The 17,033-nt window shown below is 42.3% G+C and overlaps 1 long non-coding RNA gene across 1 annotated transcript; it reads left to right on the top strand.

Annotated features, from left to right (window-relative positions):
* Window positions 1-1,527: 1,527 nt before the first annotated feature.
* Window positions 1,528-13,992, top strand: LOC134762129 (uncharacterized). Its single transcript, XR_010141792.1, has 3 exons — window positions 1,528-1,633; window positions 12,838-12,887; window positions 13,825-13,992. It is a non-coding gene; the product is annotated as an uncharacterized LOC134762129 (long non-coding RNA).
* Window positions 13,993-17,033: the final 3,041 nt, after the last annotated feature.

Here is a 17,033-nt window from a genome sequence, read left to right as displayed (position 1 = left end):
TGTGAAGAGAAGGAGCTGTGAGCCTGGAGCCAGGGGTGGCGGTGCTGGTCTGCTTCCTGGCCCAGTCAACAGGTAGGAACTAGCACCTGCTACGCCCTCGGCCCTCGTCAGGCAGCTGCCCTAGAACCAGCAGAGGAGACCAGAGTGAGGCTGCAGAGAGAGTAGCTGTTGCCCTCAATTTACTCACAACTGAGGGGGCCGCCGCCAGGTCCCCTAGATTCTGCTCTAGGAATCCTTCCCTGTTGACCCCGTGGGCATCTGGCCCCTTCACACTCCTGCCAATGTGCTGTGACAATGCATTCTGCTTCATCTGGTGCTCCAGCCAGTCCTTACAGGCTCAGGCTGGAAGGAGCCGTGCAGAGAATCAGGTTCAAAGCACTAGTTTTACCAACGAGGAAAATGAGGCCGGAGAGCCTGTGGGATGGGCTCTGTCTCACACCCCTCTTTGTGGCCCAGCCCGGCCCTCTGAGTCCATGCTGGAGGCTGGAGCCTGCTCTGAAGATTTCCCATCAGTGCAAAGCGTGGTCCACTCCCTTCAGCACCAGCCTTGAAGACACTCTCACTGGCCAGTGCCCAGGTAGGAGAGGCCAACAGGGCACTTGGCAGCAGGGTTGCCACTCGATTTCTTTCTCAAGGTTTGTCAAGGTGCCAGTTCCTGGCTAGGGTGGGAGTCACAGCTCTTTGGGATCTATGGGGACTTTCTCTCCCATGAGAGAAAGAGAGTGATCTCTGGGCTCAGATCTATGGGGACTTTCTCTCCCATGAAAGAAAGAGAGAATGCATCTTCTTCTCTATTGTGACTAGTAGCACCACCAATTTCCCCATCAGTGCAACTGGAAACCCACAAGCCATTCTCCACTCCTTCCTCTCTTCACCTCCATAACCAATCACTCACCAAGTCCTGGGGACCTCAGCCTCTCTTGAACCCCCGTACATCTCATATACTCTCTGAATTCGGTTATTCCTCTCTTTAATCTCAACACTCCCTGGCTAGGCCCAGGCCTTCTAAAACAAAGAGGCAGAAAGGCCTGGCAACTTCTCTTTTTTTGCTTCAAAACACACAAAAACATTATCAGCTCCCCCTGTGGCAAGGAAAGCCCAAGTCTCAAAGACATAAAAGCCTGGCTCCCTTCCTGGGGTGGGAGTGAGGAGGAGAAGAGCTGAAATACCTTTCATTCTTTAGCGGGAGCCTACAATGGAGAAAGCAAGATACAGCTAGTCTCTCTCAATAGGCCATTTGGCCACATCACATTCTTGGTAAACCACTCTGCTACATTTCTATTAAAACAAATCCCATCGTGTCTCCTCTCTGCCTAAGATCTTTCAATGGCTTCCCATTGCCCTCTGGATAAAACCCAAGCTTCCGGCCACATAACACATGTCAGGATCTGGCCAGGGCTTATTCCTCTGGCCCTGAGATTACTGCTCCCTTCCCTCTCTCTGCTGTGACCAAACCATTCTAGAACTCAACCATGTGTTTAAGGCACAGAATGCTCTCTCTCACTTTCTCTCGCTCTCTCTCAGTTCCTTGGACACACTATTCCTTCAGCCTGGAACACCTTCCATCCTTTGTTTCAGCTGCTCTTCATCATTCAAGATTCAGAGGGTAGGCCTGGTGCACAGTGGAGGCTCAGTAAGTGTTAAGTGAGTTCCACTCTCTGAGATGCCCAAGAAATCTGAGATGAGCCCCATAGTTGTATCCAGGGCACCATATAGCTGCTTTATGCTTGAAAGTGTTGGTATTAGCCCAAATATCAGGACTAACTCATTTATTTTTATGAGACTCATAGTTTCCTATGCTATCTTTAAAATAATTTGATGGAGGAAGTGTCAATGCAGAGGGAATCAGGTCAGGAGCCTTTATTCCTAGTGAGGAAAAGAGTGGCCCTCTCCTGTTCTCTCCCACATTAGTGTCTCCAGTGAGAACCATTATCTAAGTTCAGGGGTCTCTCTTGACCCTGAGGGAGGCTTTCCCCAATTCCCAGGATCACACTGAAGTTCCTGACCCTGAAGAGCATCAGATCTAGGGCAAAGCTTAGCCCAGAGAGAGCTACTGGAACAGTATTTGTGCCTCTGGGTGTCTAGGCTCATTCAAGTCCCAAGTGTGGCTGTCCGAGCAGCAGAACGAATGAGCAGTTTCCCGAATTATTTTCACCATTCTTGTCCTGCAACCCAACCCACACCTAAGCCATGAGGGGCCTGAGAAAGAAGCAGCCAGGGAGCACCCCCCGGGAGGGCTTTGCAGGCCATCCTGCTTCAGCACAGCCCATTAGCCAGGTGGACCAGAACCCTGGGAGAGGCCCCTTGGGGTAGAGCCACAGAGGGTCATTCTAGAAGGACACACTGTGACTGTTGAGCATGGGATCCTTCTTCCTCAAGTGCTCACAGGGGTTCATTACATCCTCTTTCTCTTGACCCATTTCTTGACCATCCTAAACAATGGACCATGGCTGAGGATGGTTAGGGCAAGTGTGACCCCAGCTCCTAGAGCTATGTGTGAGGTTGCTCATAGATGAGCTGCACCATGGCCTTTTATGTCCTGCTTCAATGCCAGTGGAGAGCCCTTGCTGCTGACCACATTATCGAGCTTGTCACTGCCTGAGAAGGAGCAGCTCCATTTGTCCTCAGTGACAACCTCACAGTCCCCAGAGCCACACTAAAGTTAGCTTGGCTGGTCAGAGGGTCTCTGGGACAGCATTCGGTCATGAACACATCCTTGGAACTGCTGGGGAAAGAGGGTGGGAACTCTGAACTTGAGCACTTGAGTAGCCGAGGCATGTGGCAGGAGCCCAGGATGGGAGAGCAGGCACTTTAGGGTTGACATGCTCACAGCACCCTCCCCAGGAAGCGTTCCTGGGCAGGTCCACCAGGCATCCCATTTCCCCATCAAAACCTCCTGGAACAATGGTTTCAATGGCATTCCCATCCTCTCAGCTACCAGCGCCCAAAACCTTGAAGTCAATCTTTTTTGATAGGTCTCCCTATCAATTTGTCACTGGGTCATTTCCATTTCTCCTAAGCCATATGCTTTGTTTGAGGCCATTTCCTGGGTTGACACCCTAGAGGGACTTCAGACTCCAGACTCTGGATCCTCTGGTCTACTTTTCATGCAAATGCCCACATGAATCTTCCTCGCATTTTGCTGTCATCATGAGGCTTCCACACTCAAAAACCTTCCATGGCTACCTCCTTCTTTGCCCATAGAATCAAATGTGCTATCTAATTCTTTCTTGCCTATTCATCCTAATATTTTTCTGTTCTTACCCTGGGCACCAATGACCTTCACATTGGCAAATCAATGGCCTCTTTTCAGTCTTCATCCTACGTGACATTTCCTGAAGCTCTCCTCTCCTCAGATTTCCTTAGAAACACTCGTTCTCATTTCTCTTCCTGTCTCTTGGCCGGCTCCTGCTCAGTTTCTTAGATCACTCCTGCTTTTAAAATTTTTGCCCAACTTAAATATTGTTGTTTCCCAATTTCTCATCCTTGGAGCTTTCTTCTGCCTCTATGTGTCTCTTCTTGGGTGATCCCATTCAACTCCAGAGCTGCAGCCACTGCCTACTTGCTGTTGATTTACAAATCTACATCTTTAGTGATCTCCAAGGAAGCATGTGCCAGATGATCTCTTGGGGTATGAGAAGAAAATATCACATTTATTTTTATCTAAAAAGTAAGGAAAAAATAAGCTTTACAAGTATTTAATATACATATTGACATAGATATTAATTATGAACAAATATAAATATATTGGGGTTTATGTGCTCAAAAATATTGTGCTGACAGGGGTCCATAATCCATTTTGAGGGGTGTATGGCAGAGATTCCTAACCACCCCTTCTCCTCTTCTTTCATAGTGATGAAATAAACCATGTATGTGGCTGCTGGAATAACGACTACACTGCCCTGCCTCCCTTTTAGCTAGATGTGTGCTTCTGACCAGTTTCTGGGATGTGAGCAGCAGCAATGTGTGCATGTCTTAGCATTATGCCCCCAAAGGGAAGGAGCTTGGTCTCCCTTGCCCAGTGCACCCTTTCTTCTGGCTGGTGTGTAGGTGGTAGTGAGGCATCTTGGACTATGCACATGCAACCAGATGGAGGAACCTGGGCCTTGACCCCTCAGAGCATTATGTCAGCCCTTATGCCTGTGATTCCTTATGCTGATGAGACAGCGGATCCTTATCTCATTTAAGTCACTGTTATTTTGGAGTTTTGTAACAGCAGCTGAGTCTGTAGCCTATCAAATATAAGATACATGGATTACCTTGGTCTGGATTTCTCTTCTGGGCTCTCAACCCATATATACACCTGGCATCTGTGAGCACAAGATGTCTGAGGCAGAGCTCTGTATATCCTCCCTCCCACCACAATCTGCTCCTCCCTTAACCCTGTTTGGGCTCATTGCGTCCCTTTCACTGCAGCAGGGTTCCCTGAGGACTCCTGGCTGAGATGCAGAGCTCAGCTGCTTGCATGCTTGCAGCACTGGGGGCCTTCAGGGTGTTAATCTTCATCAAGTCATATCCCCCAAGCTGGTTTACAGAGGCAGAAGGAAGTTCTTTTTGTCTTCAAGGGAGTCTTCAAGGGAGGCTGAAGGGGACATGAATGGAAGGAGGTATCCAGGATCATGGGGGGAATGGGGTAGTAGGAGTCCCTGACCTGACCTCTTGGACTTCCTTGGGGCTCTGATGAGGAGAGGATGGAGGCCTGAGGCTGATGGGTCTCATTGTAGACTTTGGACACAAGCTGGGCTGCCTCAGTCTTGGGTAACCAGGCAGGACAGAAGTGCAGAGCAGGCTCTTCTTCCTGCCATAGAGCCCGCCCTGCTCTGGCATGTGAAGATGAGCATCAGGAGATAGCATCTTTGGTGTGAACATTGGTGTTTCATGATTACGGACCATTGTGGGGCAAACCAGGAAGGGCAGAAATGATGCTATAAAGGCATAGATCAAGATTGCATTTCCCAGCCCCCTTGTAGCTAGATGAGATCATCAATCTGAGTTATGGCCAAAGGAGAGTGGGCAGAAGTTATGTGCTCCACTCCTAGGCCTCTCCCTCATCTCGTCTGGTTCCATTTCCACACTCTTTCATTTGCTGACTGGCTAATGCTGGGTTGATGTTCAAGCTACAGGATGGTGGCAGCCTAGGTTTCTGGTACTGCTAAGAGAAGAACCTCCCAGGAGAGTTGTCCAACTGGGAACATCCCAAATATATGTTATGAGCAGAAATTAATTTTTATTATGTCAAGCCACTGAGATTTTGGGGTCATTTGTTACAGCAGCTACCATTTATTTTCCTAACTGAGTTCTCCAGTGGCTTTGTGAGTGAGGGACAGTGACAGACGGGAGGTGAGGCAGAGAGGGAACAGGGGCATTGTGTATTGACTGGAGCTGGCAGGCAGAGGTCCAAGTGTGTGTGTGAGGTTCCCTTTAGGGACATCTAAGAGATGAGATCTCATTAACCTCTGAATCTGGATGACCCTTCTCCACAAGAGATTTGTGCTTTCCCCTTCTGTGGGCTCTGTACAGACACTTACAAAAGTCCATGCATTTCTCTGTCTCTCTCCCTCTCTCCGTCTCTCTAATATGTATATACATTATATATAAATGTATATATGAAATATACATTCTGTATACATATACATTTCCATATACATTTTTTAAAACAATTTACACTTAAAAAACAAACAAACTCATTTAATTTCTTGGAAGCTTGCCCTATGGAATTATAAACTGCATGGGCTTTTACAAAAATTAAACCTTTTCGGCTGGGCGTGGTGGCTCATACCTGTAATCCCAGAACTTTGGGAGGCCAAGGTAGGCGGATCACCTGAGGTTAGGAGTTCGAGACCAGCCTGGCCAACATGGTGAAACACTGTCTCTACTAAAAATACAAAAATTAGCCGGATGTGGTGGCACGTGACTGTAGTCCCAGCTACTTGGGAGGCTGAGGCAGGAGAATCGCTTGAACCCGGGAGTCAGAGGTTTCAATGAGCCGAGATTGCGCCAATGGACTCCAGCCGCGGGTGACAGAGCAAGACTCCATCTCAAAAAAAAAAAAAAAAAAAAAAAAAAAAAAAAAAAAAAAAAAAAATTAAACCTTTTCTTTTGAGAGAATTGTAGATTCACAGGCAGTTGGAACAAATAATACAGAAAGATCCCACATGCCCTTTCCTTTACCCGGCTTCTCTGATGGTAACATCTTGCAAAACTATAGTACAGCATCAGCCAGGTTACTGACTGATACAGTTCAGATACAGAACATTTCCATCCCCACAAATGTCCCTCATGTTGCCTTTGTGTAGCCACACCCACCTCTCTCCCATTCCCCTCTCCATCCCTAGCAACCCCTAATCTGTTCTGCATTTCTATAATTTTGTCTCTTCAACAATGTCGTATAAATGGAATCATACAGTATGTAACTTTTTGGGATTGGCTTTCATTACTCAGCATAATTCTCCAAATTGTTGCATCTACCCAGAGCTTGTTCCCTTTTTATTGCTGAGAAATATTCCATGAAATGGAGTTACCACAGTTTGTTTAACTATTAACTGATTGAGGGACATCTGCATTGTTGCTAGGTTTTGGCTATTATGAATGAAGCTGCTATAGCATTCATGTACAGGTTTTTGTGTGAACAGAGTTTTTATTTCTCTGGGATAAATGCCCAGGAGTTCAATTATAGGTTATGTGATAGTTGCAGTTTTAGTTTAGTTTTTTTTTTTCTCCTTTAACGAAACTGCCAAACTGTTTACCAGAGGGGCTATATCATTTTACAATCCCACCAGCGATGTATGAGTGCAGTTTCTCTGTATCTTTGTGAGCATTTGGTATTGGCACTATTGTTTATTTTACCTATTTCGATAGGTATGTTGTAGCATCTTATTGTTATTGGTTCTAATTTGTATTTCCCTAATGGCTAATGATGTTGATCATCTTTTCATGTGCTTATTTGCCATTAGTACATCTTCTTTGGTGAAATGTCTCTTCGTGTCTTTGCTCATGTTCTAATTGAATTTGCTTTTTTTAAAAAAAAAAAAAACCACAATGTAATCAAGAACTCAATTTAGTCAAGGTGACATTTAATTTGATTGTTTGCTTTTCTTTTATTATTGAGTTTTGAGAATTCTTTATATATTCTAGATGCTAGTCTTTTGTCTGATATGTGGTTTGCAGATATTTTTCCCACTCTGTAGCTTGTTTTTTCATCCTCCTAACAGGGTCTTTCATGGAGAAAAAGTTTTTAATTTTGATGAAGTTCAATGTATTGATTTTTCTTTTTATGGGCTGTGCGTTTGGTGTTAAGTCTAAAAGCTCCTTGCTTAGCCCTAGATCCTAGAGATTTTCTTCTGTGTTATTTTCTAAACTTTTTATGTTTTTACATTTTTCATTTAAGTCCCTAATCCATTTTGAGTAAATTACTGTAAAAACTGCATTAAGTCCATGATCCATTTTGAGCTAATGATGGTACAAACTGTTTGACTTAGGTCAAAGTGGGTTTTTCTTTTTCTTTTTGGCCTGTGGATGCCAATTGCTCCAGCACCATTTGCTAAAAAGGTTACCTTTACTCCACTGAATTTCTTTTACATTTTTGTCAAAATCAGTTGGGGATATATGTGTGGGTCTAATTATAGGTTCTCTATTTGTTTTATTTATCTAGATATGTATGACTCTCCAAATACCATAGTGTCTTAATTATTGTAGCTATATAGTAAATCTTAAAATTGGGTAGGCTGATTCTTCCCACTTTATTTTTCAAAATTGTTTTTGTTGGAGAGAATTGTATCTTTACTATGCAGAGTTTTCCAGTCCATGAATACCATATGGCTTTCCATTTACTTAGATCTTTGATTTCTTTCATCAGCGTTATGTAGTTTTCAACATATAAGTCCTATGCATGTTTTGTTGGATTTATAGTTAAGTTGTTAATTTTTGAGTGATCGAAAATAGTATTATATTTTTAAATTTTGGTGTTGAGTTTGACATTTCACTTTAGTATGCATTCAGTCTTCCATAACTAAACATAATGTCAACTGTTGGTGCTTTGGTGAATGCTCTTTATCAAGTTGAGAAAGTTCCCCTTCATTTCTATTTTTCTGAGAGTTTTTAAAATGGATATTGAATTTTATCAAATGCTTTATCTGCGTTGATTGATATAATTATGCGATTTTTCTTCTTTAGCTTGTTAATATGGTGGATTACATTCATTGATTTTCAAAACATTGAACCAATTTTGTATCTCTAGAATATGCTCTATTTGTGGTATAATATATAATTCCTTCTATATGTTGCCAAATTAAATTTGCTAATATTTTGTTAAGGAATTTTACATCTACTCATGAAGGATATTGGCCTGTAGTTTCTTGTTTTTATCCTTTATCTGATTTTGATATTGGGATAATCTGAGCTTTGAAAGATAAATTGGGGGCTAGGTGTGGTGGCTCATGCCTATAATCCCAGCAATTTGGGAGGCTGAGGCAGGTGGATCACTTGAGGTAAGGAGTTCAAGACCTGCCTGGCCAACATGGTGAAACCCCATCTCTACTAAAAATACAAAAATTAGCTGGGCGTGGTAGCACGGGCCTGTAGTCCCAGCTACTCAGGAGGCTGAGGCAGGAGAATTGCTTGAACCTGAGAGGCGGAGGTTGCAGTGAGCCGAGATTGCACCACTGCGCTCCAGCTGGGGTGACTGAGTAAGACTCCATCTTAAAAAAAAAAAAAAAAGAAAAAAAAGAAAAAGAAAAATTGGAAAGTATACCTTCCTCATCTATTTTCTGGAAGAGATTGTATAGAGCTGGTATTAATTCTTGCTGAAACATTTGGTAGAATTATCCTGTGAAGCCATCTTGGTGTTTAGATTTCTATTTTGGGAGTTTTAAAATTGTGAACTCAACTTCCTTGATAGTTATAGAACTATTCAAATGAAATTCCATTTCATATTGATTGAGTTGTGGTAGCTTGTATTTTCCAAGAAACTGAGCCATTCTGTCTAAGTTGTGAAATCTATGTGTGTGGAATTGTTGTGGTACTCCCTTATTATTCTTTTGATGTCTGTAGGGTCTCTACTAATAGCTCCTGTATCATTTCTGATACTGGCAATTTGTGACTTCTCTCTCTCTCCCTCTCTTTTTGTCAAAGTACCAGCTCTTTGTTTCAATGATTTTCTGTATTATTTTTCTCTTTTCAGTGTTATTGATTCTGCTCCTATCTGCATTATTCTCTTCTTTCTTCTTCCTTTGGATTTATTTTGCTTTTCTTTTTCTAGATTCTTGAATCAGAGATTAGATTATTGATTTGAGACTTTTCCTATTTTGTAATATATGCTTTTGGTGCTCTTATTGGTGCTTTGGCTGCATCCCACAAGCTTTTATATACTGTAGTTCCATTTGCATTCACTTCAATGCATTTAAAAAAATTTACCTTGAGGCTGGGTGTGGTGGCTCATGCCTGTGATCCCAGCACTTTGGGAGGCCGAGACAGGCAGATCGCTTGAGATCAGGAGTTCAAGACCAGTCTGGGCAACATGACAAACTCCGTCTCTACAAAAATACAAAAATTAGCTGGGCATGGTGGTGCACGCCTGTAGTCCCGGCTACTCAGGAGGCTAAGTTCGGGGGATTGCTTGAGCCCAGGAAGTGGAGGCTGCAGTGAGCTGAGATTGTGCCAAAACAAAAAACAAAACAAAACAAAAAAACACAACCATTTACCTTGAGATATCCTTCTTGACCCATGTATTATTTGAAGTGTGTTGTTTAGTTTCCAAATGTTTGAAGATTTTCCTATTATCTATTTTTGTTTCTATTTTGATTTCATCATAGTTGGAAAACACACTCTGTGTGAGTTTAACTCTTTTAAATTATGTTCTAATTAATTCTGTTAACTTCATCCTATGGGCTAGAATATGATCTATTTTGGTATATATTTTACAGTCACTTGGAAAAAAATGTGTTTTCTATTGATGCTAATTGAAATGATCTATAAATGTAGATTTACATCAGTTTACTCTCCCCTATTTATAAGATAGTTGTGTTAAATATTTTCTCTTCATACATTTAGAACCACATTAGACAATGTGATAATCTTTGCTTCAATCATAAAACATAATTTACAAAACTCAAGAGAAAAAGGAAAGCCTATCCACCCATAGTTTTGCTTACTATGCTCTTTCTTTCTTCCTGGCATTATAAGGTTTCTTCTTTCATCTTTTCCTTTCTTTTTAGAGGACTTCCTTTAGCCATTCTTTTAGGGTAGTTCTGCTTATGACAAATTCTTTTAGTTTTTCTTTATTTGAGAATGTCTTGATTTCTCCTTTATTCCTGAAAAATAACTTTTGCTATAGCATTCTGGGTTGCAGTTCTTTTCTTCCAGCACTTGAAAAATATTGTCCTATTTCCTTCTGGCCTCCATAGTTTCTGATGAGAAATCTGCTATAATTAAAATTGTTTTACCCTATAGGTAAAGTAGCTCTTTTTTTCTTGCCACTTTCAAGATTTTTCTTTTTGTCCTTAGTTTTCAGAAGTTTAATTGTGATGTGTCATCACGTGAATTTCTTTGAGTTTATCCTGTTTGGAGTTCACTCAGCTTCTTGAATGTACAGGTTGATGTTTCTTGCTTAATTTGGGAAGTTTTCAACCATTATTTCTTTGAGTACTTTTCAGCCTTGTCTACTTTGTTCTCTCCTTCTGAAATTTTGATGACTTGAATGTTAGATTTTTTTTTGTTATACTCCCACAGGTCCCTGAGGCTCTGTAAATTTTCCTTGTTTGTTTCAATCTATTTTCTCTGTGTTGCATAATGGGTAATTTCTGTCTTCCAGTTTATCAATTCATTCCCCTGTCCCCTGCATTCTTCTGTTGAGCCTACCCATTGAGCTTTCTATTTTGGTTACTGTATTTTTCTGTTCAAAATTTTCATTTGGTTCTTCTTTTTATCTTCTATTTCTTTGCTGACATTTTCTATTTTTTCATTTGTTTTAAGTGTGTTCATAATTGCTCATTGAAGCATTTTTACGATGACTACTTTAAAATCTTTGTCATATAATTCTAACATCTCTATTATGTCAGTGTTGGCATTTGTTGATTATCTTTTTTCCCTTCAGTTTGAGATTATCCTGGATCTTGGTATAATAAGCAATTTCAATTGAAACCTGGACATTTTCATATTATGAGATTCTGGATCTTAAACTTTCTGTTTCTCTGAGGTAGAAGTCCAGGTTCCCCACTCAGTCTTTGTTGATGTCTGATTTGGGATGGAAGTAGGGAAAGTTCCTCGTTTTGCTAGGCAGGGATAGAAGTTCCAGGTCCCCAGCTGATCTCCATTGACATCATGGTGGGTACGTACAGTCTTTTTACTAACAGGTAACAGTAACAGTTCTGACTCACCACTAGACCTCCTCTGGCACCTTTTCCCTAGAGGGAAAGGCATCTTTTTACTGTTGGGTGGGGATGGAAGTCCATGCTTCCCAGGTCATCTCCAATAACACTGCATGATGATTCTGGGGGCTTGCTACTGCTTGGAGAATTAGTCTAAGCTCCCTACGTGGACTTCTCTGACACAACTTCAGCAACTTCAGGGGTGTTGAGGGGCCTCGTTACAGCCTCAGAGTATTGAAGTCTAGGGTCCTCACTTAGTCTTTGCTGACATGAGAGGATGTGGGGGCCACAGTTTTTTCTGTGGTGTTTGACTGAAGTGGAACTGTTATTGTATAAAAGTTATCTGTTTTCTGTCTTACTGGAGAGAGTAGGCTTTTGTTGGGGCATTTATTTTTCTGTACCTGTTGGCATTTTCAGGTTGCCAGCTTCTTCAGCTAAAAGTTTGGGATATATGAGGCAAAAAAAACAACCCCAGGTAACTCCCCAATATGTCATTCCTGAGGTTCTGAGATCCTTCTCAGGCTGTTGATATGATAGGGTTTGAGTGTTTGTCCCCTCCAAATCTCATGTTGAAATGTGATTCCCAATGTTGGAGGCAGGGCCTGGTGGGAGGTGATTGGGTCATGAATACAGATCTCTCATGCATGGTTTAACATCATCCCCATGGTGATAAGGGAGCTCTCACTCAATTATTTCACACGAGATCAGGTTGTTTAAAAGCCTGGGACCTCCCCGACCCCAGTCTCTTGCTCCCACTCTCATCATGTGATGTGCCTGCTCCTCCTTCACTTTCTGCCATGATTGGAAGCTTCCAGAGGCCCTCACCAGATGCAAATGTTGGACCCACACTTTCTGTGCAGCCTGCAGAACTGTGAGCCAAAGTAAACCACTTTTCCTTATAAATTACCCAGTCTCGGGTATTTCTTTATAGCAATGCAAGAATAAGTTAATAAAAAAATTGGTACTGAGGAGTAGGGTGCTGTTATAAAGATACCAGAAAATAAAAAAAATAAAAAAAAAAAAAAGATACCAGAAAATGTGGAAGTGGCTTTGGAACTGGGAAATGAGCAGAGGTTGGCAGAGTTTGGAGGGCTCAGAAGAAGACAGGGAGATGAGGAAAAGTTTGGAACTTCTTAGAGACTTGTTAAATGTTGTGATCAAAATGCTGATGGAAATATGGACAGTGAAGCTTAGGCTGATGAGGTCTCAGATGCAAATGAGGAACTTATTGGGAAATGGAGCAAAGTTCACCCATGTTACACCTTAGCAAAGAGCTTGGCTGCACTGTGTCCAGGCCCTAGGGATCTGTGAGATAGGGTACCTGGCAGAGGAAATTTACAATCAGCAAAGCATTCAAGAAGTGTCCCAGCTGTTTCTTACAGCCTATGACCAGATATGGGAACAAAGAAATGACTTAGAATTGGAACTTATACTTAAAAGGGAAGCAAAGCATAAAACTTTGGAAAATTTGCAGGCTGGCCATGTGGCAGAGAAAGAAGAAGTGTTTTCAGGAGAGAAATACAGGTGGGTTGCAGACCAACACTTGCTAGAGAGAGTTGTGGGACTAAAAGAGAGCCAAGTGTTAATATCCAAGACAATGGGAAAAAGGCCTTGAGAGCATTTCAGAAATCTTTGAGGCAGCCCCTCCCATCACCAGAGGCTAGGAGGAAAGGATGGTTTTGTGGGCCAGGCCCAGGGCCCTGCTGTCCTGTGCAGCCTCAAGACACCACTCCCTGAATCCCCGCCACTGTAGCTACAGCTGTGGCTCAAAGGACCCTAGGTACAGCTCAGGCCACTGCTCCAGAGGGCACAAGTCATAAGCCTTGGCAGCTTCCATATGGTGTTAAATCTGCAGTTGCACAGAATGCAAGTATGAAGGAGGCTTGGCAGATCCCCACTAGATTTCAGAGTTGTATTGGACAGCCTGGGTGTCTAGGCAGAAACTTGCTGTAAAGGCAGAGCCCCTAGAGAGATACTCTACATTGGCAATGCCAAGGGGAAATGTGGGGTTGGAGCCTCCGCACAGAGTCCCCAATAGGGCACTGGCTAGTGGAGGTGTGGGAAGGAGGCTGCTGCCCTCCAGACCTGAGAATGGTAGATCCACTGAGAGCTTGCATCCTGAGCCTAGAAAAGCTGCAGGCACTCAACTTCAAACCATGAGATCAGCCATGAGGCCATACCCTGCAAAGTCACAGGGGTGGAGCTGCCCAAAGTCTTGGGAGACACTCCCTTACACCAGTATGCCCTGGAGCTGGGACATGGAGTCAAAGGAGATGATTTTGGAGCTTTAAGATTAGTGACTGCCCTGTTGGGTTTCAGAGGTGTAGGGGGCCCATTGCCCCTTTCTTTTGGCTAATTTTTCTCTTTTGGAATTAGAATGTATACCCAATTTCTCTTTTGGAATTAGATTGTACACCATTGTATCTTGGAAGTAAATAACTTATGTTTTTTAATCTCACAGGCTATTAGATGGAAGGCATTCATCTCCAGATGAGACTTCGGACTTGGGACTTTGGAGTTAATGCTGGAATGAGTTAATTCATTGGGGGAACTATTGAAAAGGCATGATTGTATTTTGAAATGGTGAGAAGGACATGAGATTTGGGAGGTAGGTGGGTGAAATGATATGATTTGGGTGTCTGTCCCCGCCAAATCTCATGTTGAAATGTGCGTCCTTGTGTTGGAGGTGAGGTCTGGTGGGAGGTGACTGGATTATGAGGGTGGATTCCTCATGAATAATTTAGCATCATCTCCTTGGTGAAAAGTGAGCTCTTACTCAGTTCACAAGAGATCTGGTTGTTTAAAAGTCTGGGACCTCCCCTCTTTTGCTTTCTTGCTCCTGCTCTCACAGTGTCATGTGCCTCCTCCCTCTTTGCCTTCTGTTATGACTGGAAGCTTCCTGAGGGCCTTACGAGAAGCAGTTGCTGGCACCATGCTTCCTGTACAGCCTGCAGAATTGTGAGTCGAAATAAATCACTTTTCTTCATAAATTACCCAGCCTCGACTATTTCTTCACGACAATGCAAGAACAATGCAAGAACAAGCTAATACAGCTGTCTTCTTCTTTCCATCTTACAGGTCTTTTAATGCTGGTTTTATATATAATGGACAGGGTTTTCAGTGGTACTTAGCGAGAGGAATAGGGAGAAGTATATCTACTCTATCTTCCCAAAAGCAAAAGTCTCCCCATTATATTTTTAACAGCTTAATTGAGGCATACTTCATATGCCAAACAATTCACACCCTTAAAATGTACAATTTAAAGAATTTTAATGTATTCATAGAGTCATGCAAAGATCACTACAATCAGTTTTAGTCTTTTTCTTCATCCCCAAAATAAACTCCACACCTTTAGCCATTACCCCACATACCTCCTCACCCCCCACTCCAGCTTTAGGCAACCACTAATCTACTTTTTGTCTCTATGGATTTGCCTATTCTGGACATTTCATTTAAAAGGAATCATACATTATGTGATCCATTGTGACTGGTTTCTTTCACTTAGCATAATGTTTTCAAGGTTTATCCATGTTGTAGCATGTATCAGTATTTCATTTCTTTTCATTACTGAATAATATTCCATTATATGGATATATCACATTTTATTTGTCCATTCATCAGTTGGTGAACATGCATCAGTTGTTTACACATCTGGCTCTTATGAATAATGCTGCTATGAACACTTCTGAATAAGCATTTTTGGACATATGCTTTCAACTCTCTTGCATAAATACTTAGGAGTGGAATTTCTAGATTGTATTGTAACTGTGTCTAACCATTTGATTAACTACCAGATAGCTTTTCCAAGTGTCTGCACCATTTTACATTCCCACCAGCAATGTACAAGGGCTACAATTTCTCCATAACCTTGTAAACACTTGTTATTATCTTTCTTTTTGGTTATAGTCATCTCAGTGGGTGTGAAGTTGTATCTGGTTGCGGTTTTCATTTGTATTTTTCTGATGACTAACGATATTGAGCATCTTTTCATGTGCTTATTAGCCATATATGTATATCTTCTTTGGAGAACTGTATATTCAGAGCCTTTGCCAATTTTAAAATTGGGTCATTTGTCTTTTTATCATTGAGTTGTAATGGCTCTTTATATACTCTAGATACAAGTCCCTTGTCAGACATATAATTTGCAAAGAGTTTCTTGTATTCTGTGGGTTGTCTTTGTACTTTCTTGTTGGTGTCATTTGAAGTACAAAAGTTTTAAATTGTTGATGTCTAATGTATCTGCTTTTTTCATTTGTTGCTTGCTCTAGGAACCATTGTCTAACCCAAAGTCACAAAGATTTATGCTAATGTCTTCTTCTGGGTATTATAGTTTTAGCTCTTATATTTATATATTTAATCCATTTTAAGTTAATTTTTGTATATGGTGTGAGGTAGTGATCTGACTTCATTCTTTTGCATGTGGATATCCAGTTGTCCCAGTACCATTTGTTGAAAAGACTATTCTTTTGCCATTGAATTAACTTAGAACCCTTGTTATTGACCTTAAACGTGAGGGTTTATTTCTGGATTCTCAATTCTATTCCATTGATTGATATGCTCTTATTATATTTTAAACCCCTGAAGACAGAAGTCATGCCATATTCATCTTCATATCTCTCATCTCTTAAGGGTCTGGATAAAGGTAGGTAAGTCTAGGTGTATTAGTTGGCTGGGGCTGCCACAACAAAATAGCACAGAATGAGTGGCTTAAACAACATAAATTTATTTTCTCATAGTTCTGGAGGCTGGAAGTCCAAGATCAAGGTGTTAGCAATGTTGGTTTCTCCTGAAGCCTCTCTCTTGGGCTTGGAGATGGGCACCTTCTTGCTGTGTCTTCACATGGCCTTTCTTCTGTGTACACTTACTCCTGGTGTTTCCACCTCTTCTCATAAGAACACCAGTCCTATTGGACTAGAGCCACACCCTGTGATCTCATTTTATCTTCGTGACCTCTCTAAAGTCCCTATTTCCAAATATAGTCACATTGGGGGTTAGGGCTTTGACATATGAATTTGGGGCCGGGCAGGGAGCAGGCACAGTTCAGTCTATAACACTGGGGAATGTCTGTTGAACTGAATAGAGGGCAGGAGTGCTTGCCCTCAGCTGTGAGGCTGAACAGCTGAGCATCAGTGGCTTGCAATGCCCCAGCATAGTCCCTGGCAACCTGACTTCCTCAAGTCAGCTGAGGGCTGGCAGGTAGGAGAGGGTTGTGTGAGTGGGGGTTGTGAGGGAGAAGTCGACATGAGAAGGTCCTCTGAGAGGGTGGAGAGACATGTGCATGTGTGTGCTGCACGTGCCCCAATGGAAAGAGTGTGCAGGGAAACACTCCCAGGCACGTGGGAATGCTGAGAGGGTCTGGTGACAGCTGTTTTCCCTACAGTGATTTCTGCCTGCTGTTGCTAAACAATTGGTATGAACATTCTTAGGGCAGACAAAACAGGCCAAGCCTAGCAGAGGCAGGACACACACAGGAAAGCCCCTTTGCTGAGAGAAGCTGATAGCAGAAAGATAGCCAGCATCTCTGTTGCACACCTGAGTTTCTCTTAGGCTGTTACATGTTATCCATTTTTTGCTCTACTGTAGGCCTGGGGTGGTGGAGTGAGAAAATACCTCACTGAGATGCAGCTTCATTGTCTTTATAAGAGAGATGTGAAATGCTCAACCCATGGG

This window comes from Pongo abelii, chromosome 9 (assembly GCF_028885655.2).
Source record: "Pongo abelii isolate AG06213 chromosome 9, NHGRI_mPonAbe1-v2.0_pri, whole genome shotgun sequence".
Classification (NCBI taxonomy): domain Eukaryota; kingdom Metazoa; phylum Chordata; class Mammalia; order Primates; family Hominidae; genus Pongo; species Pongo abelii.
This window is presented reverse-complemented; position numbering and strand designations above follow the sequence as displayed.